The 27647-nt window shown below is 36.9% G+C and overlaps 1 protein-coding gene and 1 long non-coding RNA gene across 3 annotated transcripts in view; both read right to left on the bottom strand.

The window, feature by feature from the left end:
- Nucleotides 1-27647, bottom strand: part of LOC134664275 (centaurin-gamma-1A) — a 424789-nt gene that overhangs the window by 59387 nt on the left and 337755 nt on the right. The gene's annotated exons all lie outside the window — the stretch shown is intronic.
- Nucleotides 9534-9839, bottom strand: LOC134664320 (uncharacterized). Its single transcript, XR_010098236.1, has 2 exons — nt 9702-9839; nt 9534-9659 (listed from the first exon to the last, which is right to left on the bottom strand). It is a non-coding gene; the product is annotated as an uncharacterized LOC134664320 (long non-coding RNA).

Raw genomic sequence — 27647 nt, 5'->3', positions numbered from 1 at the left:
CCTTGGACCATTCTGAAGGTCGTTAGTGTCGTTACACAATGGAAAACATGCATCACTGGTTCAGCGGAAACGGATTTAATCACAGTAAGATGTATTAGGTAAATAAATGGGGCATTATCTATGAAAAGGGACCTTATTTTCGATGGCGCTTACGCCGCACAGCGTCATTTTCTTAGCGCCACAAATAGTGTGCTTTCATGGTCTTGTTCCGTACCTTCTTCCCCGCGTTATCCCGGCATTTTGCCACGGCTCATGAGAGGCTGGGGTCCGCTTGACAACTATTAATGTGATACGAGTAAGTTCCGTACCAAGGTAGATTAAAATGGATGGATGAAATGGATGGTTGATGGATTAAGATAGATTGGAATGGAAGTGGTAGATTATTTTTGAGCTCCCGAACTCCACAAAGAAGTAACGTGAAAACAGGGTTTGTTGTTTTGGCTGAGAGAGATCAGTTTTTCTTCCTTTACCTGTTTTGCCTTAGCCCTAGCCCTGCTGAAGACATCGGTTCGAATCCAGCCTCCGGCACTTAAAGGCTTGGTTACTTTTTCTTTAGTATAAGACATCTATTGAAAAAAAGTATAACTTTCTGTTACATAAAACTGCTGCTGAAAAAACTTGTTCTAACCTAACCTAACCTAGCCCACTTAGCCATTGGCTTCTGTGAAGGTTGCAGTTCTAACCTAACATCTATTTGAGTTAATAATGGCTGTTCTTTTTCCAAATGATTTTCAGCTCATCTAGTTTTTAACACAACACAGTTGTACAACCATTGTAACATTACAACCAAGAAGTTAATCACCTAACCATTCAACTGCAGACATTATGTAACAGCCAAACAATGTGCCGACCTTGTGCCACTCGCCTTGTCCATTCAAGCCAGGTATTGTTACTATTGTTATCGTAGTCATTAGGCCAGGAAGCTTATTATTTTTTGTCTGCTCGTTAATTCGCGTGACTAAAACCGATTTAGTTGATTAATCGGCGAATTATCTTAAGTAGGTATCCTGATTTTATGTATCACTAGATTCTGCACGCGACTTGGACTGCGTGAAATAATATCGATGATTAATAAATCGACCCTATAAAATGAATAAATAAAAAGTAAAATTCATTCATTTCGGACACTAAAACCCATAGTCATTAAAATTAATCAGGTTTATAAATATTATTAATTAATTCCTCCCGGGCCTCCTCAAGCTAACCCAAAGTGCATAGGACTTCTAATTTATTAAAATTATTTTTATTTATTATTTATTTATTAACATAAAAATATACATCTTATACAATTACAGTGTCCCACAAAACAGTTTACACGGTTTGACTGTGGGATCGTGCAGTCTCTACTCTCTTATATTAGAAAAAAAAAGTTAACATCTATCATTAGTAATAATGTCATCAATTGCTATACGCGATTTACGAGGTAACTACGCAGCTTTTTACCAAATATGACTTTATTGGCTTCCTGTCTGATGTCAGAGGGCAGGCTGTTGAGTATATAGGGAAGGCGTTTGTGGAGACATCTATCGCCGTAGTAATTAGTAACCCTCGGTACAACAAACTTGCCCGCAGACACCGACCTGGTTCCACAAACAGCGTTATGGTGTAAATGGGTATGCTCTCGACTGCCATGATTGTTGTACAAAATTAAATATTTATGCTTAAGGCTCACCGGAAGAATATTACATATTTTAAACAAATTTCTATAGTCTTTTTTATTTTTATCTCTAGTTTTATTATTAACTAACAGTTTCAGGAATCTAACTTGCATACATTCTAACTTGTTTAAATTCGTTTTAGTTGTTAATCCGTAACAATCAAGTGCATAACCAAAAACGGGTTACTCACGTATTATTTAAGTCAAACGCTCGACATGTTTCGAGCTATATTGAGGATCTTCTACTGGAGCACCGACTGCACCGTCTCTTACTGATCGAGCGCTCGACGTAGGTTAATAGGGGCCAGGGGCCCGGGGTTGTGATTTTATGAAATGAGGCTATTTTGTATAGGTACATATAACTTAATGTTAACAATTAAGTTGAAGACTTATTTGTAGAAATTAATTTCATACTTCGTTATACGGCGCGATTCGGGAAATGAATTAGATATTAACTAGATACGATATAGTAAAGATATGTGACGTCCCACGGGTAAAGGTACCTTATATCTTTACTATTTCACATCTAGTGAAGTCCCTAATCATTTCCCGAATCGAGCCGATAGTTTCGCAGTCAATTTAATTTTATAGGTATTTTTTACCCAGCCCGATAAGGCACGAATCATTCGTTTTCTTCCATAAACAATCATTTCCCATATCTTCACAAATACAACGAAGTAAACAAAGCAACCGAAGATAAACTTGTATTTAATTATCGCAACAAGTTTGCTTACATGGCAAATGCGACTCCAAACATAAGATACTGCTCCATTTTATCAAAGAAAACTAAACCTTGTGCTCAACGACACAAGGTTTACTTTAACTTTATAAAGCTATCTAATACGAGTCTAAAAATAACCAGTAAACGCATAATCAAGAGTATAATTTAAACGCTAAAGACTAATCATAGAACTTTGTCGCTATAAGAAAGTTAATGCTACGTTTGGTGGCATGTGTAATATATTAAATAGGCTAGGCGCCAGTAATATTAACATCAGTAGATGCATCATAGTGACCACTTGACCAGTATAAATGATGTGTAACTGAGGCCTACTGTCTACGGAAGCTAGGGTTGCCAACTTTTTTTTGGTGGAATATAGTATTTTTCAGAATAAGGCATCAAAAATATAGTACATTTCAAAAAAATATAGTACTTTTAGATAAAATACGAAACATGAGTGTAATATACGTTTAATCGGAAATATAATAGTATTTTAGCGTACTATATATTTTTCCAAAAGTTTATAGTACAGAGAGGCTAAATATAGTACAATACTATATAATATGGTACGGTTGGCAACCCTAACGGAAGCGTAGCTGCGTAGACGCGTACTCGTCATTGTACGCTTGCTTGCAGCCTACATAGAAAACCGCACAACTCTGTCCACGGAGCGGCTGACGCGACGTTGCCGCTCCGTGGACAGAGTTGTGCGGTTTTCTATGTAGGCTGCAAGCAAGCGTACACCAAGCGTACATACAATGACGAATACGCGTCTATGCAGCTACGCTTCCGTGGACAGCATAGGCGACGCCTATTAGGCGTACCTAGGGTTTGCAATCCGGATCCGAAATGTATGAAATTATCCGGATCTGGATCCGGATCCGCGGATATTCCCATACATTTCGGATCCGTCGTGCAAACCCTAGGCGTACCCACGGTGGGGCAAGGTGGGGCAGTTGCCCCACCCTGGTATCTGACCATAAGCTAAGAATTTCTGTTTAAACCGTACCCTGTTACAACGTACCCAGCCTCCCCAACTTCTGCCCCGTCCTTTAAAAAATGCTGGGTACGCCCATGGTGGACAGCAGTGGCGGCGCGTCAAACATATCCATAGGCAAGCCGGGACTAATTTGTCTAACATTTTTCCTTTACAACTCTGCTCAAACGTCCAAAAACAGGCAAGCCGGTGGGAATCGGCTTATACGGACGCGCCGCCACTGGTGGACAGTAGGCCTGATGCCTGATGTAAAGGTCATGATATACTGGTTGAGTCTAGGCGATGTGCTTGTATTAAAGCAAGTGGGACCTCGGTGGGTAAGTACGAGTAGGAGGTGATAATGTGATATAAGTACTGTGATTATGGAACATGGTTTTAATAGAGCAAGTTGGAAATGCTTCCTTGAAGGCATACTTGTGATTAAAGGGGCCCACAGATTACCAGTTCGCCGGACGATATCAGCCTGTCAGTTAAACGCAAAAGGTGACAGTTCCGAACAACTGACGGGCTGATATCCGGCGAACTGATAATCTGTGGGTACCTACATAATGTCTTTCGATTAAATAGGGTTTTGCACGCAAACCAACAATATCCATGACCAGTCGGCCTAGCCAAGGTTACGATCGCTATCGCTTCGACAACGAAAAGCATCATGTCTCTCTATCACTCTTCCATATTAAAGTGACAGTGACAGTTGCGTTTCGATCGCTACGGAGCGTAAGCGATTGGCATCTTGGCTACGCGGCCAGTTCGTCTGTACATCATTATCTGTCCCCGATTCGCAAGTTACTTATAACAGATCAGGTAAGAGTCTATCTATGGTCTATCAATGGTCAATTTCTTTATAAAAACCGGCCAAGTGCGAGTCGGACTCGCGTTCCATGGATTCCGTACATTACCCAATTTTTAACAATGTATTTTTTTATGTGGAACGTGAATGAAATGTTATTAAAAATCCGACCCCTACGGATTTTTCAATACGAATCAAAAAAAAATTAAGTCCGACTCACGCTTGACTGCACATTTCTAATAGGTTTTTCTGTAATATATAGGTAAATAACTATTTTGTGTATTTATTCCAAATTTTAGACCCTGTTTCGAAGATATATGCTGTCTCCGATACCCAAAGTTTGTCTGGAGATCGCTCTCAAATAATATGTAATACTTAAAAGAGTATTGTCCGATGGCCGATGGGGTCGAAAAGTGCTCGAGTGGAGACCACGGACTAGCAAGCGCAGCGTAGGACGTCCACCCACAAGATGGACAGACGACCTTGTTAAGGTCGCCGGAAGACGTTGGATGCGGGTCGCTTCCAACCGGTACGAATGGAGGTCCAAGGGGGAGGCCTATGTTCAGCAGTGGACGTCTTATGGCTGAGATGATGAAAGAGTATTGTAGGTATCGTATGTACATTACATACATATGTATGTATGTATAATCTTGTAACTTATACCACATGTTGACTTGGCGCCAACGATGCATTTGTATTTGCACTCGGACAGTGATGAATGGCATCGTCGACTGTCGAGTGCGATTGATTCATATTGAAATTCAATCGATTATATACGAGTAGCGTCAATTAGCGGATTCATTTATCAAGAGTAAACATTACTGGCATAATGTTTGTGTAAGTACAAGTGCATAAAGTTGTGTGGTCTGCTTTAAAAGCATATTTTACAGTAGGTACATATGGTGCTACTTTATCGCCCCAGGGCGGGATTAAGGACAATACGTGCCTATGTCAAAAAATTAAAGAGCCATATTTATTGTAAAACGTTGTACACTGGCGTTCAAAAGTGGATGCACTTTTATATAATTATAATGCCTTAATAGGCTTAATATTACTATATGGATTATTTCTGGAATAAAATTTCATTCATTCATTCATTCATTCATTCATTCATTCATTAAGGCATTACGGTCGACATTCTATACATGCACTTTTGAACGTCACTGTACAATACACGTGCCAAAAGGTAATTCGGAACTCGTGTCGATTTAAAACACTCCCATTTATCGCCACTCGTTGAGAATTTCCTTGTTTTCGAACTTGTATCGTAGGTAATGCGCTATTGAACCCCTATCATGTAATAACATCATTTCGCGGCAGACGTAAATTTAAGAAAGTAAGAACTTGAATATTTTGAGTCCACAGTCCACATTACAACTCGACTAGTATTCACAAATCTCGATGGTTAAAAAAAAGTATTTCTCTAAAGTCGCGAGTCTAGGTATGGTCTGTTAAGGGTTAAGGAGCTTAACTCAAAATGACTTGAGTCATTTCATAAGGGCCTTGTCATCCATTTTGAAAACGTAGTCGACATAGGACTAGGAGAAAGAAATGGGACCGAACAATGGCTATTTAGACTATTGAAAATGTCATAATCATGTAGAATTGTAGATTGATGATTCTTCTTAGACATTTGAATTAAATTAAAAATACAATAACTTCATGAAGACCACAAAAACAGTGTTTCAACATCTATGACAAAATTCTACGCGACCAACTTTTGAAACTACACAAGCTAATTGTCCCTCACTAAAATCCATTTAACTTCCATCCCAATTCCCAAACATATAGAGTTCAAACTCAGTTAACAACTCGATTGTCACAAAGTCGAGTAAGTTGAGTAATAGGAGAGTAACTGGTACGAGTAACTATCCCGGAATGAGGTAAAGTTTGCATTGAAAAGTTAACACTAATGGGCCAATTTGGAGTTCCAGTTAGTTCCAGTAGAGTTAGTACGGAGAGTTTAGACTTACATTATAAGCAAAAACCTTAGATGTAAAGAGGTAAGATTTTTGTACCGATGTAGTGGTTGTTTTCCATTGTATTTTCTCGGAAACGTTCATATTTGTCATGCTACTTCAGTCAACCTCAGTACTTTTTGTACCGGGACTGACTGAAATAGCAAGACACGTTCGTAAATTTCCGTGAAAATACTATCCGCGCGATTCGGGAAATGAATTAGAGATTCACTAGATATGAAATAGTAAAGATATGTGACGTTCCACGGCAAAAGGTACCTTATGGCGGTTGGCGTGTACGCTATTATTAACGCCGCTCCAATATTAATTGCAACCGCCCTAAGGTACCTTTTGCCGTGGAACGTCACATATCTTTACTAATTTCATATCTAGTGAATCTCTAATACATATCCCAAATCGCGCCGTATGGAAAATAATTATGTAAGTACTACATCTACACTGTAGGTGCCACGGGTAAAATAGTGATGTGGGAATTATCGATAAATTGGGGGTTGGATATTTACGTGCGATAATTTAGCAAATTCAACTGAAAACATTACATTATGTATGCGTATTAATTGACATAATATATATGCAGAATTTTTTACCCAAAAATCAAAATAAAATTATGTAAGCATTTTTTGATCAAAAATCAAAATAAAATTATGTAATTCGCGTCGTGTCATTTTCAAAACAAATCAGCACAAAAACAACTGTCAACGCCTCATTAATGTATATTTATAAGACCATTTACAATTTACTATAACCAGAACGTCCTTAATCCATTTTAACAGACACGCAAATTAGACCACAAACATTATTCACATAAAGAATAAAATAGCGTAAACATGTCACGAACTTAGTCTGCTTCAAAGGCACAATTTATGCCAGCCACTGATCTTTTTTTGGATTATTTAGAACTTTGTGTCCGTGGAATAAGATTCAAATTTGTGTATTATTCGCGCGACATATTTGCGTGTCAGTTATTATAAAATCTGACCGCTCCCGCTATCGACCGCGGGTTTGACACGCACAGTTTTTCAGGGTCATTCCGTGCGGTCTGGTGGACAAATCACACCATTTGGGCAATTTGCGAAAATTATAGATGTACTTACCAAAGTTGACCAAAACTGGGGTATTTTAGTGGTGTGTGGGGTGTAGTCAAGGAATTTGATTCTGTGCTACTTCGTACTTCGTCATATTGGCAATCAATATGAAAGCCGCTATAATACATATCTTATTTTCTTACCGTACCTTACGTGCGGCATAAAAATGAAATGTTGTTGATCGAACAATGCATAGTAGATTAAAATAGTTTTCTATTTGGGTACATTGCAGATCATAAAATAATTTAAAATCAACACAAATTTCAACAAAAATAACTTTGTTTACTATGCACACACATAGTAAAACAAAGTTATTTCCCAGCGCGTTTTTTTGTTAACTCTACAAATTGTAGAGTTCGCGCTGACGCGCTGTGTGTGCTCTTGACATTGATTTTAACGTTTTGTCACTCTCTACAGTTTTTTAAGATAATCACTTTCTACGTTTTTTCTCATTCGTTCTCCACGACTGCTCGTACCCTTTCAAACCGTTAAAAAAGACAAAAAACCGTTTTGCGTAACGCAGACGCCGTCGGGCGTAAAATTACCAGGGCCTACCGCGGACCACGTTCGACGTGTTGCCTCCCTGTCACACTTAATTACGAATTTACAAGTCCGACAGAGAGGCAACACGTCGAGAAAAAAGTTTGCTTATTGAATATGCTAAGGTTTTATGAGATTACCAATTTAATGATTAAACAATTGAAAGTCGCGTCTGCTCTAATATCGAATTATAATTAATCCCCTTTAACAACACAGCTACAATTACGAATTGGCAGATAACCGCCTCACAACGCTAAATAGTTGCTAAAAACGAGACCTAAACCTTCCTAACGTGTTCAACACGGCTGGCCAACTTGATTGTTCCACATGCAATAGGGTATTTACTAAATAATACTATACAATAATAAATACTATTTAGGAGCAACTTGCTCCTAAATAAAAAAAGCAAGTTAGGCCTAGCCAGCCCTATAAGGGCTCACGATAAACAACGTTAATAATGTTATGTGCTCTCGTTATCTCGAAGACTATAATTATGTTTCTATTTTCTTTAACATCATGGTTTGGCATTGGTAAACACTTTTTTGTTAACCTTCTAGAAACTTTTTGTCTTTGTAGTTTCGATTAGTGCAGATAGATTAGAGAGAGATTAGTGATTGGTAGCATTTTTTGACAATTCAAAATATTAAAGGGAGTTTATCATCAGTACCCAAAGTTTGCTTATTGAATATGCTAAGGTTTTATGAGATTACCAATTTAATGATTAAACAATTGAAAGTCGCGTCTGCTCTAATATCGAATTATAATTAATCCCCTTTAACAACACAGCTACAATTACGAATTGGCAGATAACCGCCTCACAACGCTAAATAGTTGCTAAAAACGAGACCTAAACCTTCCTAACGTGTTCAACACGGCTGGCCAACTTGATTGTTCCACATGCAATAGGGTATTTACTAAATAATACTATACAATAATAAATACTATTTAGGAGCAACTTGCTCCTAAATAAAAAAAGCAAGTTAGGCCTAGCCAGCCCTATAAGGGCTCACGATAAACAACGTTAATAATGTTATGTGCTCTCGTTATCTCGAAGACTATAATTATGTTTCTATTTTCTTTAACATCATGGTTTGGCATTGGTAAACACTTTTTTGTTAACCTTCTAGAAACTTTTTGTCTTTGTAGTTTCGATTAGTGCAGATAGATTAGAGAGAGATTAGTGATTGGTAGCATTTTTTGACAATTCAAAATATTAAAGGGAGTTTATCATCAGTACCCAATATAGTCTGTGCAGAAAGAGAAGAGTCGTGGAAAATCATCATCATCATCATCTTCACAGCCATAAGACGTCCACTGCTGAACATAGGCCTCCCCCTTGGACCTCCATTCGTACCGGTTGGAAGCGACCCGCATCCAGCGTCTTCCGGCGGCCTTAACAAGTTCGTCCGTCCATCTTGTGGGTGGACGTCCTACGCTGCGCTTGCTAGTCCGTGGTCTCCACTCGAGCACTTTTCGACCCCATCGGCCATCTTCTCTGCGCGCAATGTGGCCTGCCCATTGCCACTTCAGCTTGCTAATCCGGTGGGCTATGTCGGTGACTTTAGTTCGTTTACGGATCTCCTCATTTCTGATTCATAGTGGAATATATCGGACCCAATACATTCCACGACTCTTCTGTTTCCGAACAGACTACCTATACCCATTGGGATTTTAAGTTTATGTGTTTTATTTTGACATTTCTTTTTTATCACATGTTTTTAATTGCTTAATAACGTGTTCTATTCTTTTCCGACAGTTTTCCGTGGGTCTCTATTGTTTCCCATAAAATTTTAAGTCATAATGTAATGTTTGTCCACATTTTCGTTAGTCTTAATTTGGTTTTTCTCAGAAACGCGTAACTTTTCAGGATTGCCATAAAACGAACCTAACCTTTTTTTTTAAGAGGGGAAATGCTTTACACATAAAACAAACCTAACCTAACCTATCTATAGGATAACCTTACGAAAACCCTGAAAAGTTAACGGTTTCAGAACGATGACTAATGATAATCTGACAATCATTACATTATGACTTTCAATAATTATGTCAAACAAAGGGATCCGGTTTTCCATGTGTCCGCGTGGACGCGTTTTCCGCTCATATCCATGTACATTTTAATTCCTGTATGCATTTCATCCTCGCACTCTTAATTTCCAAATCCGCATTCGCATCTTCCCACTGCCGATCTAATTAAAGCTAACAAAGCTTGCATCTGCCGAGGTGCTCCGTTTTACCTGCTCGCATCTGCTCGTCCGCCTTTGTGCAACGTCTTCCGAACTGCCAACCCTAACGGAGGGACGTTGGTTATCGATAACTTTATTAATTATCGATAAAAGGAATAAAACTTTAACGATAAAGTTTTATTCCTTAAATGTGTGTTAAAGTGTTATTCAAAAAAAATATAAAAAAATAACAAAATAAGTACATACATATATTTATTTCACGAAAATAACACAACAAACAAACAAAAAAACAATACAGTGATCCGCTAAGTACAGCATGTATCGCATGAATCTAGAATTCTAGATTAAACTTTAAAACTGACTGGTGTACTGTAATGCTATTGCAAAAACCAAAACGATTTATTATAAAACGGCGCTTTAAATGTGACTGTCACGGTTTAGAAATAAATTCTAAGTTGATCGACAATTATGTTATTAGTCAGTGTCCTTTAATGTTATCGATAATATCGATATACACTCTACCAAATGGGCAATATCTGATTATAAGGGGCGACTGCGATTTCGAGGGGTAACTGATATTGAATCATTGATCCGTTTTGTTTTCTTATCCATATATATATCTATTAAAGAATAAATTTTGAATAGACTAAAAATCTTATTGGTTGTTTTTTAGTCGTATTATCTATGACTATACTTTTGTCAGTGTAAGTACTTTTTATATTGCGATGAACATGAACAAAACAACAATATACTACTGATTCAGTTTCATTATCTTATCAACCTTTGTAATCAATGATCACGTAAATGTATGGCAGATGTTAACTGGCTACTTATTTCCTTGAGTTGATAATACTTTATCTTTACTTATACCGTGTTCTATATATTCTACAGTGAAACCTGGTTAAGTGGGACCTGGATAAGTGAGAAACCTCTATAGCTGGGACTCATGGTGCGGTCCCGACACTTTAGCACTGGATTACCTCTGTTACTGAGAAAAAACGAACCTCTATAACTGGGATTCGTTGTTGTGATTTTATAGTCACATTTACCTCTATAATTGAGACAGAGAGTGTATTTTACCTCTTTTACTGAGAGTATATTTATAAGATTACATTTTCCAAATTGTTTTTTAGAATTTTATAGGGAATTGACTTCTGTATCTGAGATAACGTCAATCTATGACCTCTCTAACTTAGACTTCATTGAACAATTTCCGTATTCTTACTAACTCTTATTCTATCCATAAATTCCGCATTTGCCTAATTGTGTCTAAACAACTTCAAGTTTGATTTAGTTAATTTATGTAAGTAGTTAAAACTATCGAAACGAAAGCTGAAATTTTGATACGTAATACGAAAAAAAAAAACATTTATTATATTTCTAATACGCAATGAAGTCCGTATCAAATTTAATTTAATTTTGAAACATCTATCCTTGGAGAATCATTCAAAATAAATTCAAAGAAATATTTTAACAGACTTAAAAAATATATAGGGACAAAGATTATTTTACCTTATTTATTTTTAAAGATAATTACTAAATACCTTATTAACCACCTCTATAACTGAAATATACTCTATTCTCACCTCTATTAATGGAACCCTCTGTAAATGAGACAAAAAATTATTTGTACCTGGCTAACTGGGAGCCTGTGTAAGTGGAAAACCTCTTTAAGTGAGACAAATTTGCTCGTCCCTTGAGATCTCACTTATCCAGGTTTCACTGTATATGTTCTATATATCTTCAAGTATCTTTCTTAAAAAAATTATAAAGATAACAAAATGTGCTCACTGGATTTTTTTTATAAAAGTCGATAAACAATTTCAATATGGCACGAGGGCACGAGCCAAAACATCGACAGATCCCCGTCACTCAGACCCAAACTTAATGCTTAACCGTCTCGGTATATTTTAATCGTCATAATTACATGTTTTCCGATACGTGAATTTTTCTGTATGACGGATCATTATTAAGTCATACACAGGCGGTTACCACGACAACGCCCATAATAAAAATAAAAAAGTCCATACGATCTTAAGACGTAGACTTTAAGGGCTAATATAGCGTTATTCTTTTGATTTTTTTGCACAAGATTACAAAGCAGTTTTAAAGGGTCTTATATTACGGTTATAAAGACTATAATTCCTTGATATATTTGCCTATTTGTATTTGTTTTTTAAACACCGATTCGCACGCTCTAATGACATGTTTTGATGTTTTTCATTCGGTGTGTTTGCTTATTGTGATGCTAATTTTCTGTCTGGGTGTTCTTCAATGCGATCTTGAATTGGTTTTTAATTTTGACGTATTGAACGTGTTTGTGAGCTGTAAGGAGGAAATCGAGCTGGTTCTAGAGTTAGAATTAGAATTTTAGATTAATATTATAATAAATTGTGTGGGGTACCTTAATAGAGTAACGGCTGGACTGAAGTTATACACCGGTAGTAAAGTTGTTATGATTTCTATCAATCTGAAGTTTAACTTTAGTATTTATAGGTCTGTTAATATTTAAGAACTCTATGAAAACGTGCTTAGACTGTATTAATAAGACAAGATTTTAGTCCTATGGATTCTTTACTCCTCTTCTCTTTCAATCGCGATGTGCTTTTAAATACGTTTATTTTATTACTTGCATAAACGCCATCCACCACATTGTGTGTTAATAAGAATGTTAAGTTTGTGGTGACCACAAGCTTACAGTCGCCATCAGATACATCGGAGCGGCCAAGGTGTTCACAATATCTGAATACGCACTCTAACGCCCTGACAATAGAGGCGTGTTCAGATATTTGTGAGCACCTTCGCCGCTCCGATATATCTGATGGCGACTATACAAGCCTCAGTGTTGTTGAGTTTTATCTAATTAATTGGATCTCAAATAATATCTAGTATGATTTTAGTAACACAACCAAGAACATTTCAGCTTGAAAAACAGCATGAGACATGTTTTGAGATAAGCATGACATTTTCCATTGCATGGGCATTTTCACTTTAAAGTGTAGCATTTACTTTTTTTTGGAATATCCATTAGGGACACTTTTTTCTTTGTCTCTTTCAATAGTACTCGTGATTCTGAGTAAAGAACCCAAAAGCTGATGATTTTTCAAAAAAAATGTTACTTACCATTTTTTCTGAAACTCCCGCATAGCAATCTCGCTGTCATCTGTCAATTGGCGAGCTATATTTACCCCGACCGGTTCCTGTCAGTGCTCCTAATGATAGTATAAGAGTGGATAACTAGTTTTTATATGAAGTTACACTTGAGAGTCGTAATTCTTCGTGAGATAAGTGGCTTATACAGTTATGCTGTTAATCGTGAAAATAATACATTTAGCTTGATTTTAAATTACAAGCAGAATCATAGTAAAATGAGATATGATATAGGTATATTAGATATGTTCGTTGAATCCAATTAAAACCAGCCATTTTATAAGTGAATTAATTGATAATGTGTCCATGCAATTTTGCAGTTCGTTGTTTGTGATTATGATTATACATATATTACATATGCAACATATGCATCGTTTTTCATCTATCTGAATAAAATTTAAAAACCGGGCAAGTGCGAGTCGGACTCGCGCACGAAGGGTTCCGTACCATAATGCAAAAAAAAACAAAAAAAAGCAAAAAAAAAAACGGTCACCCATCCAAGTACTGACCACTCCCGACGTTGCTTAACTTTGGTCAAAAATCACGTTTGTTGTATGGGAGCCCCATTTAAATCTTTATTTTATTCTGTTTTGATGTATTTGTTGTTATAGCGGCAACAGAAATACATCATCTGTGAAAATTTCAACTGTCTAGCTATCACGGTTCGTGAGATACAGCCTGGTGACAGACGGACGGACGGACGGACAGCAAAGTCTTAGTAATAGGGTCCCGTTTTACCCTTTGGGTACGGAAGACTAAAAATAATACTGTGAACTGAAGTTCTTGTTAAATTCTCTCTAGGCATCAGTTTATTAATAAATTCTAATTTTATTTGTAAATACATAACTTTTATCACTATCAGTGGTACGAGTAAAAATAGTAATTAATGTAATTATCGATAAAACAACACCTAGTATGACTACATCACTACCGTTCAGTACGTATAAAATCTCGAAAAATCAATTCAAAAATTAAGAACGTTTAGAAATTGCATTAATGGAACTCAATTGTATTGAATTGAATGTAAGCACTGAACGGTGTTTCTAAAAGTAATCCGTATGTAATTAAAGCCTATTCAATTGTGGGACTTTTTATTTTAATTGCAATAAAAACGTTTTAATCAGTCAGAAGGAATTTATGAATGAAGACTTCTTATGACAACATAATCTGTGTGTATTTTTAGCTAGTCCGCTATTTCTATAGATATTGTCAGTTATTGTATATTTTCTTCGTTTCAATCAGAAACACATGATAGAAACCACAATTGTTTTCTTTTTATTTACAAAAAAATAACATTTATTTTTATTTTTGCGCAATTGTGTTTTATATTATTTTTCGCCGGTGTACACAATTTCACATTATTGTTTAAAAAAAATACTCATTTTATTTTAAATAACATATCAACTGTAAACTCAGATTTTATATGCAATCATGTCAATCATCAAAGCAATTTTGTTAGGTACATGAAAGCTCTTTCGTGGTGTATCGATAATATCTATATTGATATTTTGATATAGTTGTGCCGTTCTCGAGAATGTTGTTCGTTTACTGGGAAATATTCTCGAGTGAGAACATTCTCCATACAATACGGAGAACGTTTTCGAGAACGGCTCAACTCTATGTACCGATAATTTAGGGACCCCCTAAATTATCGGTACATTTATGCCTAATCTTAAGAAAACAAAATCGGCAAGTTTCCTTCCACCATTACACTTTAACCTCAGCCGACCATAGCCAATAAACCTTAACGACAATCAATAGCACGTGTACGGCTAAACAATCATTTCCGTTTCCTTTGCGGCAATACAAAGTAATAGCACACAAGCGAATATGAACCTCAAAACAAAGGGCATACAGTCCATTTTGAAAACAATCGGAAGCAATAAGGCTGAATGGAATCGTAAGGTGTTCGTAATATCGTCCGAAGCTCTTTAAAGATCGACGAAGCATTGAAAATGCAACCTTGTGACGTGCGCTTTAAGTTGAATTTCTCATTGAAGCTTAACGTGATAAGCGTTTGCGAAAGTTATCAAACGATATTGTAAGCGGCCAGTATCCATAGCAAAAAGGTTATAAGTATACAAGCTCTGTTTAGGAAAATAAATCGTATTTCTTTAGTTTAAAGTTGATTTTAGAATGACAGTAAAGTCACGTGCTGAGGAATAGGGAGTAGAGATTGCAGTATAGGTTTTGCGTTGAATTGCGTGATGTTTTTCAATCTAGAAGTTTCCTTTAGGGTCGACTGTTTTGTCTCAATTTGTTTGTTTGGAGCAAACAGAGATAGAATGACGACGACATGATGGAAATGAGATATATTAGCATTGGATAAAAATTAGACGCACATAATTAAGGTGAGGTAGGTAGGTAAGGGAGAGAGAGAGGTATCAATTTTCGAATATCATAAACATTTGACGTTTATGATATCACTTCTACAGTCTGCAATAAATTCGCTGCAGAGTTATTTTGGTCTGACTCTAGTAATCATAATTCAGCAAAGCCTAATACGTTCGTATGTCATTCTAATGGTCCCATAATGACAATGACAGGAAATACAACACTAGGCCATAATGAGCGCCACAGACAGTTCAATAGGAAACACAGAGCTGAGCATTAGGGCGGGAAATATCGATAAATATCGGTACCTGCTGTACTTGTATCGATGAGAACTATATATATCTACATTCAATAAAATATCTGGCCGCCAGTAACTATACCTATACCTAAAGGTGGCCACTGACGAGCTTTCCAACAGTCCAAATAGCGTGGCTGCAATCCAAAATCGGTCTGTGAATGTCAAAAACGAACAATGTTTAATATTAGGATGCCGTCCATTTGGATGAATCCATTGTAACGGCATCCATTTGGAAGGCTCGTCAGTGGCCTGCTCAACCAAAGAAGCTTTTCGGTACCTATTGCCAACTGAGAATTTAAAAAATTGCCAGACAAGTCTAAAGGTATCTTTAATGTTTGGATATGTTTTTAATATCAATGATATGGGCGCTAGTTGCTTTAAGTTCCTTAAACACAGGTAAAAAAACAATGCGATGCGACAAATGGACAATGAATTAAAAACAATAATATTGATATAATATTTGAGACAAGCCATTCTGGTGTAACGATGCTTTTGGATCATAATATGATGTAATTGTTACCTCTAATAAAAAAAAAAACAACGGGTTACACTCCGGGAGTGCCGGCAGAAGTGAAAACTCAATGATATTGTAACAGTTTTTCGATCAGGCGACTTGTCCGTCTTACGAAACTTACGGTCACGTGATCTGTCGCGAGTTTAACATTTTTTTCCCATGACCAAAAGTGCACAGCGCCGCTAAAGAAGTTTTCACTTCAATAAAATAAAGTAAAAAAACATGCTTTTATTTATATTCTGCCAAACCAAATCGTCGTCTCTAATAAGGAAGTTATCTTTCTTACAACCTGATCGTATCGAAAACATTTTATCTCAAAGTACGTCCTATTCGATATATATTTGCGCAAGAACCCCGGATAAAACAGATAATGCTATTGACACAGCCATCTCTTTGTTTCTTTGTTACCGATATCAAATAAGATAAGATAAGATAGAACGTGAATCATGATCAAAGTGTGTCGACCCATTTCAAGTATGTTGACATCGGCGGATGAATATATTTAGATATTTGCAATGTACTGAAATACGCGAGTGCTTGTAATGAGGTGAACTGGTTATGATTTTGTTTTAAAAAAGAACGTACCGATTTTTTAAGATTGTTTTGAAGATAAAATATTATGTTTATTATATTTGGATTATTTGGACACCAGCGGCTGCAATTTAGGCCCATGCATATGAAGATCAGATTAACATATCGATATTCGAGCATAAACTATCGATAATGGTCATATTGGTCATAGAGCAGCTACAACACTAGCGCCTGCAATTTAGGCCCATGCTGTGAAGCCCCGATGAGGTCTATTAACATATCGATAAAGAAGCACAAACTATCGATAATGGTCATATAACAGTTACAACACTAGCGCCTACAATTTAGGCCCATGTGAAGCCCCGGTGAGGTCGATTAACATATCGATATACGAACATAAACTATCGATAATGGTCATATAACAGTTACAACACTAGCGCCTGCAATTTAGGCCCATATGAAGCCCCGATGACGTATATTATATTTACATATCGATATACAAGCATAAACTATCGATAATGGTCATAGAATAGCTACAACACTAGTGCCTACAATTTAGGCCCATGTGAAGCCCCGATGAGGTCGATTAACATATCGATATACGAACATAAACTATCGATAATGGTCATAGAACAGTTACAACACTAGCGCCTGCAATTTAGGCCTATATGAAGCCCCGATGAGGTCGATATCGCGCTTCATTGGACTGCATATGCTTTTACGAGGCCTAGGGTTGTCACTTGCATTTTTTTCTAATTGTTGTTCTGAAAAGTGTATAGCTCAAATTGTTGCCTAATTTTGCAACTTAACGGATTTTATTTTGCAAATGGAATGAATAAATAAAACATATGTAAATGTATTATAGTTAAGCGTTGTCATTGTTATAAAAATAAAACTGTTTCTTTTATTCCGATACCTAAAATAATAAACTTGAAATTTAATGTACCAATGTGTAATGAACTCGGTGAGAAATAGTAGGAATGCATTTGTGTATGAATAAACATTTCCTCATGTGATTATTGCATACATTTAATTGTATCAATTGCATTAATATTTCCTTGTTTGAAAACTACCTTGTAGGTTATTAAACTTATAAACTACAATAAACAACAAAATGGAAAGTTTCAAGGCTTTTATATTATACGATGTCATGGGATTATGTATAAAATCTAATGTTATTTACCTACGTGACAAGTTTCATTTTACTTACGCAATTCAATGTACATATGTCTACCATTTTATTTGAACAAAACAAGCTACTCGTAACACTAATAAATTAGACAAACTAAATGTCAATTTAGTATCGGGGTATAAAAACAAAACTGCATGTATGTTTTTACGTGACAATATGGGGCATTATCTATGAGAAGGGACCTGATTGTCGATGGCGCATACGCCGCGCAGCGTCGCGCGGCATTGTATTTATATCGGAGCATCGTTAATAATGGCGTAAGCGCCATCGACAATAAGGTCCCTTTTCATAGATAACGTCACATATAATTAAAAGTGCTTGCCTGGTAAGTGGCAACCCTGACTTCCTCCCAGCTCCCAGCATCCGCAAACCGTTTTATTTGTTTCCAGCAAGTGTTTATTGCAAACGGAACGCTCGGCTATAAAGCTTATTCTTACTTTTGTGTATAAAACGTGCTTAACTGAGTAAGTCGATTAGGGTAATTGCGTCAGTTTACCGTCCAGTGTCAGTTTCCGTCCACTTGACGGATTAGCAAATAATACGTTTCATTTCTAATTTGTTACTTGAGAAATATAAGTTTTATGTAGATAGATTAATGGTTAAGTTATTAAAACTTGCAATAAGTCCAGCAATTAAGGTTTATATTCAAATTTCGTCAAATGGACGAAAACTAGCGCAACGACCCTACATTTAGATGAGTGACGTCAAGAAGTAATAATATTCTCAGTACAGTCAGCTGCAGAGATAGTTTGGTGAGCTGTCTTTGAGGTTGATGCTATAAAAGAGTATCGATTTTGAAATATTCGGTTTTGTCACTTGTGCCGCAATAACGTACCTGTAACAACAAGAAAAAAATCATTAATACGTGGTCTAAATAAAAACGTATAAAAACTTGACTCCGCAGGATAAAAACCACCTCAGGAGTCAGGACTATCCTAACATCCTAAGGGCGACTTGCACCATTCTACTAACCCGGGGTTAACCGGTTAAACTTGGAGTTACCATGGTACAATTTGACAATGGGTTAACGGTTTAATCGCTTAACCCTTGGTTAGTGTGATAGTGCAAGAAGGCCTTAATGATACTAACAATGGAACAAAATGCAAAATGTTTCAAATGATAGAAAAGACCTCATTAGGCTTCGAGCAACACCGGCTTCCGACACGTCGGAAGGGAGGGGCCCAAGCGATATCTCACCGTACAAATCTTTCTGCCATTTTTCGCGGGGGGAAGGTGCACACAGTCGCACTTCTCATACACTTACATACAAAATCCAATCAGAGGATTGAACCGCGAACCACGTTCGACGTGTTGCCTCTCTATGGCACTTGTAAATTCATACGTAAGTGTGACAGGGAGGCAACACGTCAAACGTGGTTCGCGGTAGGCCCTCTGTAATGACGACACAAATACATAGAAAATGACACACGTCAAAGACAAATCTTGCAAACCTCGTTCTCTTTTTGTGTACGGACGAGTGACTAGTGTCACAACACGCACACTAACACATTTTCGTTGAAGTATGTCATTGTATTCTGAGAGATGAGAAGTCGGATTTGTCGCTCGACCGATCCGCAATTTGTACTGAGCGAGCAAAATCGATAAATCCAACAAATACTTGAGACTAAAATATAATAATTGTATTTAAATGTAATTTAACGTATGATATGTAAAAAAAAATTACATGTGGAATGTAACACTTTCTTTTTGTAAATTTGATGTCCCCGACCTCTTTTTATAGCAAAAAACCGAGCAAACAGGCATTTTTGTGCAGCAGTGTTCACGCGCGCGTCTGGACTCGGTCTAGTGAAAAATCCAAGTGCAACTAGTTTTATTACCCGCGGTAGATTATATTGACGCGCTAATCTTGTACCTCGGCAGAGGGGAAATAGTGCGAATGCCGCCTCCCTTCCGTGTTGCTCGAAGTCATTAGGCCATCTATTCAAGCCCCAGTCCATTTCAAAAACAGAATACCCAATTCAATTAACCCGCGAATTTCAAAAATAGAACTAAGGCTTTCCTAACTCGATTGCACTGTCGTTAAAAACGGCCGAAGTGGGTCACCCGTCGGCGGCAACCTCGGGCAAATGGCTTTTCCGATTGCAGCGCCTGCGAGTTCCATTTTCTACCACGGATTAGGGTTGGCACAAAATATAAAAAAAACTGTGTTTAATTAAAAATAGGGGACAGGAGGATTGATGGAGGATTTTTCATAGGTGAATATTTTTCCTGTATCTTATTTTGTTAGATTTAATTTAGTTAGGTAGATTATATTACCTTAATATAATTTCATTACAAATAAAACTTTGTAAAAAATTCAATATAGATTGATAGGAATGGCCTGCTAGATTGCCTATGGACCTTAATCGTTCTATTTTTGCAAGAAAATTTGATTTGAATATCCAAAAAGTAATGTAACTGCCAACCCTAATCGCATCCTGCGCTAGACTTTCCGCTTTGATTTTTAGTTTTGAAAATAGAACACACCCCGATGCGCCACTATTAACTTTATTCGAATTTTAAAGGAATGCTTCCACAAAGGCGTAAACTGTGTTACATTTTAAAGTAAGTTGTACTTTAATTGCATGGGGCTAAATCACTTTTTCAATTATTTGCATGGATGGAATACGAGCTTTCGAATGTTACTGTTTTTCACATTTTTAGGAAAGTATTATACTTTAATAGCATGGATTCAAATATAATTTTTCAACAACTTCTAATGTACGAGAACTGAAGTATCGAAAGTCAACAGATAAAAAAAAAACACTTTCAGCAATTTTTTTTTATCGCATCAAATTGGATATTTCGAGTATTGTGCATGCGATATAACAAATAAGTAATGTGATAAATTGATAATTGTCGAATTATCATTGTGAATATGACTTTTTACTACGTCCGGTATTATTCATATTTTTTTAATTTAAGTACTTGTTTATCACTCCATGTGTGTGTGTGTATAATCTGATCTGACCATTTAAGTCGCACATCTGATTCAGTGCAGCGATAATGAGTCAAGTAGAACTGACTGCACTACTATCTTTAGTCATTACATCAACCAATCCACGTAGGGTTGCCAGATCGAAAGGCGCTATTATCGGGAAACAATATCAATTTTTCGCGATTTTGGGACTTCAGTCGGGAAAAAAAAACATTCGAATTAAAGTAATTGTATTAAAAACAACGATATTTTACATTATTGGCACTACGTCAGCTCGCTTGCTCGACGACAGTTCGGAACTGGACATTATTGTTTTATAACGTGAAGCTGTTTTTCGGGACAGTTTACACTTTGTCGGGAATCGGGAACACATGCTAAAAATCGGGAGAATCCCGCCAAATCCCGACCATCTGGCAACCCTAAATCCACGCCCAGAATCTTTGACCTTTTAAATTGATAATTGACTTTGGGGTTTTGCGAATAAAAACAGAGTGATCAAAACGTAGAAGTGGCTTTTTGCGTTGCGAGTTGCGAACATCTTGAGTGTTTTTTTGTGATGGTTACGCATCTCACGATTATTAAAATTATTGTGTCATGGGTACCACTGTTTTTAGTCATCATCATCATCCCCCTAGCATTTGTGATACTGTGACGTGGTCCGCTTTTCTCCTTCCACTTTGCTCTATCTTGGACACCGTGTTCAGCTAACCCACATACGTCCACGCTAGCGTTTATGTCAGTGCCAAACTCGTGGTAGCTGTACAGCTCAAATACTTCTATTACTTTGAAAAATCGGGGTCCTCATCGTTACAATCACAGAATCTTCTGCCCTAAAAGTATCAGCAAATAAACATAGTGACAAACGTCGAGCCGAATAAACTCCCAAATAATGTCTTCCTCAATCTAAAGTTTCTGTGATGTGTTTTTGTTTTGAGCCGTATAACAAAAACACATCACAGAAATAGAATAGTAAATCTGAAGGAACGCCTGGTCCGTTTCGGGAGGCTTACTTATAATAAATTCATCTTGTATGAGGATTCTGACACGGGATGTGACAGCGGGGAAATGGAGGATACATGTGGGTGGGTCTTAGAAGATTCTGGATGTAAGTTTTCTATTTTTTTATTAGCCTATAGGAGTGTCCCACTGCTGGTCAAAGGCCTCCCCTTACAAAATGTGTCAAGTCAAACTTGTAAAGTTTACTATTAAGACTATGTTATTTTTGCCAATGTTTTATATACGCAACGTTGTTTAATGCGTTCATTGGAATTAGTGATCCAAAAGACTCGAGCCGTTTAGCTCTTTTTTTAGGGCTCGCCTCATCTATTGACGCCTAAAAGGCTAAAGCCTATTTTACTAATTAAATAGAAGTAGGCTTTTAGCCTTTTAGGCGTCAAGAGATGAGGCGAGCCCAAAAAAAAGAGCTAAAAGGCTCGAGTCTTTTGGATCACTAATTGGAATCCTTGTGGAGGGAACGTTTTGAACACCTATGTCTAGGAGAGTGGTCACTGCTATCTTATGACTAAATTCGTCTTGTAATGGATTCTGACATAAGGGGTCATCCATTAATTACGTCACACCAATTTCTAGGTTTTTTTTACCCCTCCCCCCCCTTGTCACACTTGGTCACATTTGGCAAACCCCTCCCCCCCTAGTGTGACGTCACATTTTTTCTACGAAATCGCCAAATCGAATTAAGTAAGTACCTAAGTATTATTAATATTTTATCAAAATATTTATGACGATATAAATATTAGTAATTTTATAACCCAAAACTGCTTAGGAAAGAAAATTAAACGATTAAAAACTATTATCGTTTTAAAAACTTGTTATTTAAATGTACAGCGAACTAAATAATTTAAATAAATTTTCGGTTACTGATGAAGTTAAAGTGACGTCACAAAGTTTGTGTCTCCCCCCTCCCCCATGTCACAATATGTCACATTTTCTTGACCCCCTCCCTCCCTTCCCCTAAACGTGTGACGTAATTAATGGATGACCCCTAAGGTTATGGTGAAAATTCGGTTATTTTTGCCAATATTTTATACAAGTAACGTTGCGATCATGGGTGTATGGGCAGGAGGTAAGTTGAGAATTGCTATATCTGTGATCACTATAATTACTTACTTTAGGAGAAAAATATCGATAAGTGAATTTAACGACATTTGAACTCCCTATTAGTCCCTATTTGCTATTTTTCTCCAAATATTTCGATTTCGGTATGATTATATAATTATGTTTGGATCACTTAGTATTACTTTGTTGTTTTTATATTTATTTGTGATAGATTGCTTAATGTCAAAATACTGTTATACTGTGCACACTTCTTCCACCGCACATTCGCTGACCACATTCCTCCCAACCTACCAATACCTTCAATCAATTCGTACGTTTTTCTACTTTACATCTCTATCGCTCGATGCAGGAGCGATAGAGAGGCAGATAACGTTTCGATTTCCGCGATCCCTCATGACCCAGCGCGATTTATTAGGGATCTTATGTTATTGAGGGCAGATCGCACAAGCACGCCTGTGGGATCGATCGGGGTCACACACAGAATTGAGACGTATGGGGCTTTTTAATGGAACGCTGAAGAAAATTCCCTTTGAGACGGTTTACGGGGTGTAAGTGAGAAAGCGCTGTAAAAACCTATAAAATGATGTTCCTTTCGCACATCTGAGCAGCGTGTGGATCAGAATCCAAGGTGAAGAGAAAAATTCCACCAAAAATCAGCCGCAGCTGCTATCCTCGTTTTATCCAACACATTCCCTAATAACATTTCTTCCTGAACCACAAACCACTTCGTTGGGTCGTCCTTCTTCTTGCCTCTCTATCGCTCGATGCAGGAGCGATAGAGAGGCAGATAACGTTTCGATTTTCGCGATCCCTGATAACCCTTATGTTATTGAGGGCAGATCGCACAAGCACGCCTGTGGAATCGATTGGGGTCACACACAGAATTGAGACGTATGGGGCTTTTTAATGGAAAGGTGGAGGAAATTCCCTTTGAGACCGTATCGCGGTTATTAGAAGGCCGGATACAGCTCTGGTGTGCGAGCGAGACATGACATGCCCAATAGATGACACCTTGCTGTCACCTCTATTGACAATGACTAAGATTCAAGAGGACATGTAGGTACTTACTGGGACCGCGTCGATCCGAGCCCCAGTAACACCACCTTGGGCCACCCCACATTAAATTTGGCGTCTTTCGAGCGTCGGCGTCTACAATTCTATGGCCGCTGCTCGACGCAACGTCGACGCAACTGCGCAGCGACGTCATTTTCCATAGCGCTGAGTGGCGCTGACCAGACGCCGACGCTCGAGGGACGCTAGATGTGGGGTGGCCCTAAACGCTTCCATTATATATTTATTTTACGAATCAAAATTGCAGTTATCTTGGTACGTTTTGATTTGTGATCCACTGGGGAATACAGCACAAATATACAATTTTATATGATCAACGTGACATTTTCTGCTGTTATCATTTTGACATGTAACATATTGCAATTTCCCAGCGATGGATCTCGTTCACTCTATTATTCATTACCCCAGAGTGTTATGTGATTATCCAATCGAAAGTAGCTCTTACCATCACGGCATAAGGTACAACCTTCGTGTACATTTCAGAAGGGCCAGAAGGTCTACCGCGAACTCCTCTTGGCATCTTCCTCTATCACTCTAATTACGTTTAAGTTGGAGTAAAAGAGAAAGATCGTTTGCGCACTTCGCGGTAGAACCTCAGGTGTTTTATTTCGTAATTTCATTTGGCATTACTCCCAAATACGAATGGAGATGGGCACTCAATTTCATTATTTATAAATCGTAACAAGTACAGTTCTGGAACACAACATTTTGGACCTTATACTTTGCTGTGTAAGGTTGAATATTGAAGAAAACCTTCCGTAACTTGTTACTTTTAACTGCTGGAGTTTTCTCTGATGGCTGTTTTTATTCAGTTTGTTTATTGCATTTGTTATTTTATTCCATCGTAGTCTTTTGTTTTTGCATTATTAACCATCTTGGTTTTAATTCAAGCAGATTTTCTTAAAGGCGCTTGTAGAGCGCAGGATTTTATTATTTTCTTCCTTTTTCTTTTAATGCAGATTTCTTTGTTAGTTTTAATTTCCGAGTACTTCTTGTATTATCTTGGAGCGCAAGTTGTGAAAAATGTTAAAAGTTAAAGTAAAACGCTAGTAAAGAAAATTAAAAAATCCACCTAGTCGATGCAAAAGTTACTGTAAGTCTGTGTATGATAAGGATCCTGGGGGGCTACCGAGAAAACCGAAATTCGCAAATTGCGAGGATCTTTTTCTTTTACCCCAATGAAGGCGTAATTAGAGTGACGGAGAAAGATGCCCGCAATTTGCGAACTTCTATTTTCGCGGTTACCTATAGCCCTGATCCTGACCGATTTTTCTTCGTGAATAATTTTGTCTGCTCAACAAATCAGCAAAATCGAAATTTGAACCCACGATTTTTGACATCGACACACATAGACTCGTACAATCGGTTCCCTAAAATAAGTATCCACTTTCCTACACAATTAGTATGGCATTTTGGGTACTTTAGTACTTATGTTGGGGCACCGACCGTACGCTATATCGAGAATAAAACGCTTTTCCTTTCCTCGCGATTACCATAGGTACAATCGAGTGTATAAATAATTAAATATGTATACATTTTTTCACCTTATTGCAATGGGTTAAGGTGAAGAAATGTATACATATTTATGCACTTGACTGTACACAAATCAAACCCAATGACCTCCTTTACCTACACCGTTAATTGCATAGTAAACCTTCATAAGGGTCCCAAGGTCCGATGATCATATGAAACAGATCTGCAGTATAAATATCAAAACAACTATGAATCTTGTGCCCCAGATATAGGTCCCATAAGGCAAAACGCGTTGGAAGTAGCCGCAATTGGCGTTCATTGTTCGAGACCTGATTCGGTAAGTAGTACAATCTTTATATGGTACAATACGTGTATTGGAGCGTGTCTATTGTAGAATTTTCATAAGCCATTTGCAGTTTAGAAATCGTTTAGGTACAGTTAAGGATTTTGAGGAAGTCCACAGACATACTTAACTTAGGTGGTCATTACAAATGCTAACATACATTAATTCAGGAGGCTAAATATTTTGTGTTGTATTTTGGTTACTAAATAGTTTTTGAATGTGTAAACTTTTGCTTATATCTTATCTACCGAAGTGGATAGATAAAAAAATTCGTATAAGAAAGCCCCAGTAAAATATTACAGATTTTTCAGAATAATTTTGAGTAGGAACCTATATAACAAGTTTTGGTAAGTAACAACACTATACCAATTAAGGATCTTTTTTTTGAATGTTTTTTTGTAAGAAGTTACAAAAAAACATTCATATCTGCAGAAAACTTGAATTGAAACAAAGCAGCTCACAGTTATGAAAAACGAAATGAGGCCATTCAAGCTTCTGAAAGTCTGAAACGACAATTTAAAAACCTTAAATAAGCAAGAAATAACACAAAAGACCGTGCACGTACAAAGCATTTCACGTTCCATTGTCATTGAAATAGTGCTCCGTTTTGCTATGAAATGCCCGTTCTTATTACACATATAGCATCTCAGAGATGCATCCTCAAATTTAACCTGGCATTTTGCTAGCTTTTGCCAAATAGGTCACAATATACACGTGTATTTTACATAGAACCATTGAAATCTAAACTTTCAATGTCGAGATTAGAGATTCTAATCCACGTTTTTGGAGGGATACCAAATAGCTAGTTCTAGATAGGGTATTGTTGGAAATTCGATCATATAGTCAGTGTATTAAGAGTTTTTTGGCAACGGTTTTCTGCTATACGGGTTAAATTCTTGGCGGTATGCCAGCGGTCAAGGTAGGACATTATTTGTATTTGAAATGTGACTTAATGGAATCTGTATCATTAATGGCAACTATTTAAGTACCTACATCATTTTCTTAATTGTTACCCGCGGCTTAAGAGCCTTTTTGGGGATTATACGTACTGTTACATAAGTATAGTGTTAATATGTTAAGGTCACATATGGTAGACTCAAGTTTGATATTAATGTGATCTTGCAGCATAACATCTGGACGGAATCATTTCTAAAAATACCGAACAAAATGCGTGTGAATTTTAAAAACAATGCCACTTTATATTCGAAGCACTTAGATGGCGAATTTAAAAGAATCCAACTATTTTACATTTTGGCTCGGTTTTTACAATTCGTATTCGACGTGCATTTAGTAAACCGTATTAATAGGGTTTGAATTGCAAAGTGAGGCGATTTATTGGTGTGACTTACGGAGACACAAATCACGTATTATCGATATTTTACCTACTGGCGTATTTTTTAATGTTAATTAGTGCTTATCTATAAATAAATTGAGTATAAATAACATATAAATGGAAATAAACTTGACAAATCAGTTGTAGGCGTTATCAATAAAATTAATCATACTTAAATTGCTAGTCGCCATACTAATGACCTAATATTTTTATTACATTTGAGGAATTTGCAGTTAAAACACCATATTACATAGATTATTTTATTTTCCTTATGATTTTCCATACTTGTGGCCAACAATGTTAAATTTAGTGTCATTCAGTGAAAACAAAAATAAAATTATAATTTTAACCCTATTTTATTAAAATTAAGCAGGCCGCTGACGAGCCTTCCAATTGGATGCCGTTACAATGGATTCATCCAAATGGACGGCATCCTAATATT

This window comes from Cydia fagiglandana, chromosome 5, assembly GCF_963556715.1.
Source record: "Cydia fagiglandana chromosome 5, ilCydFagi1.1, whole genome shotgun sequence".
Classification (NCBI taxonomy): domain Eukaryota; kingdom Metazoa; phylum Arthropoda; class Insecta; order Lepidoptera; family Tortricidae; genus Cydia; species Cydia fagiglandana.
The sequence above is the reverse complement of the archived record's forward strand: the minus strand, read 5'-3'. Positions and strand labels throughout refer to the sequence as shown.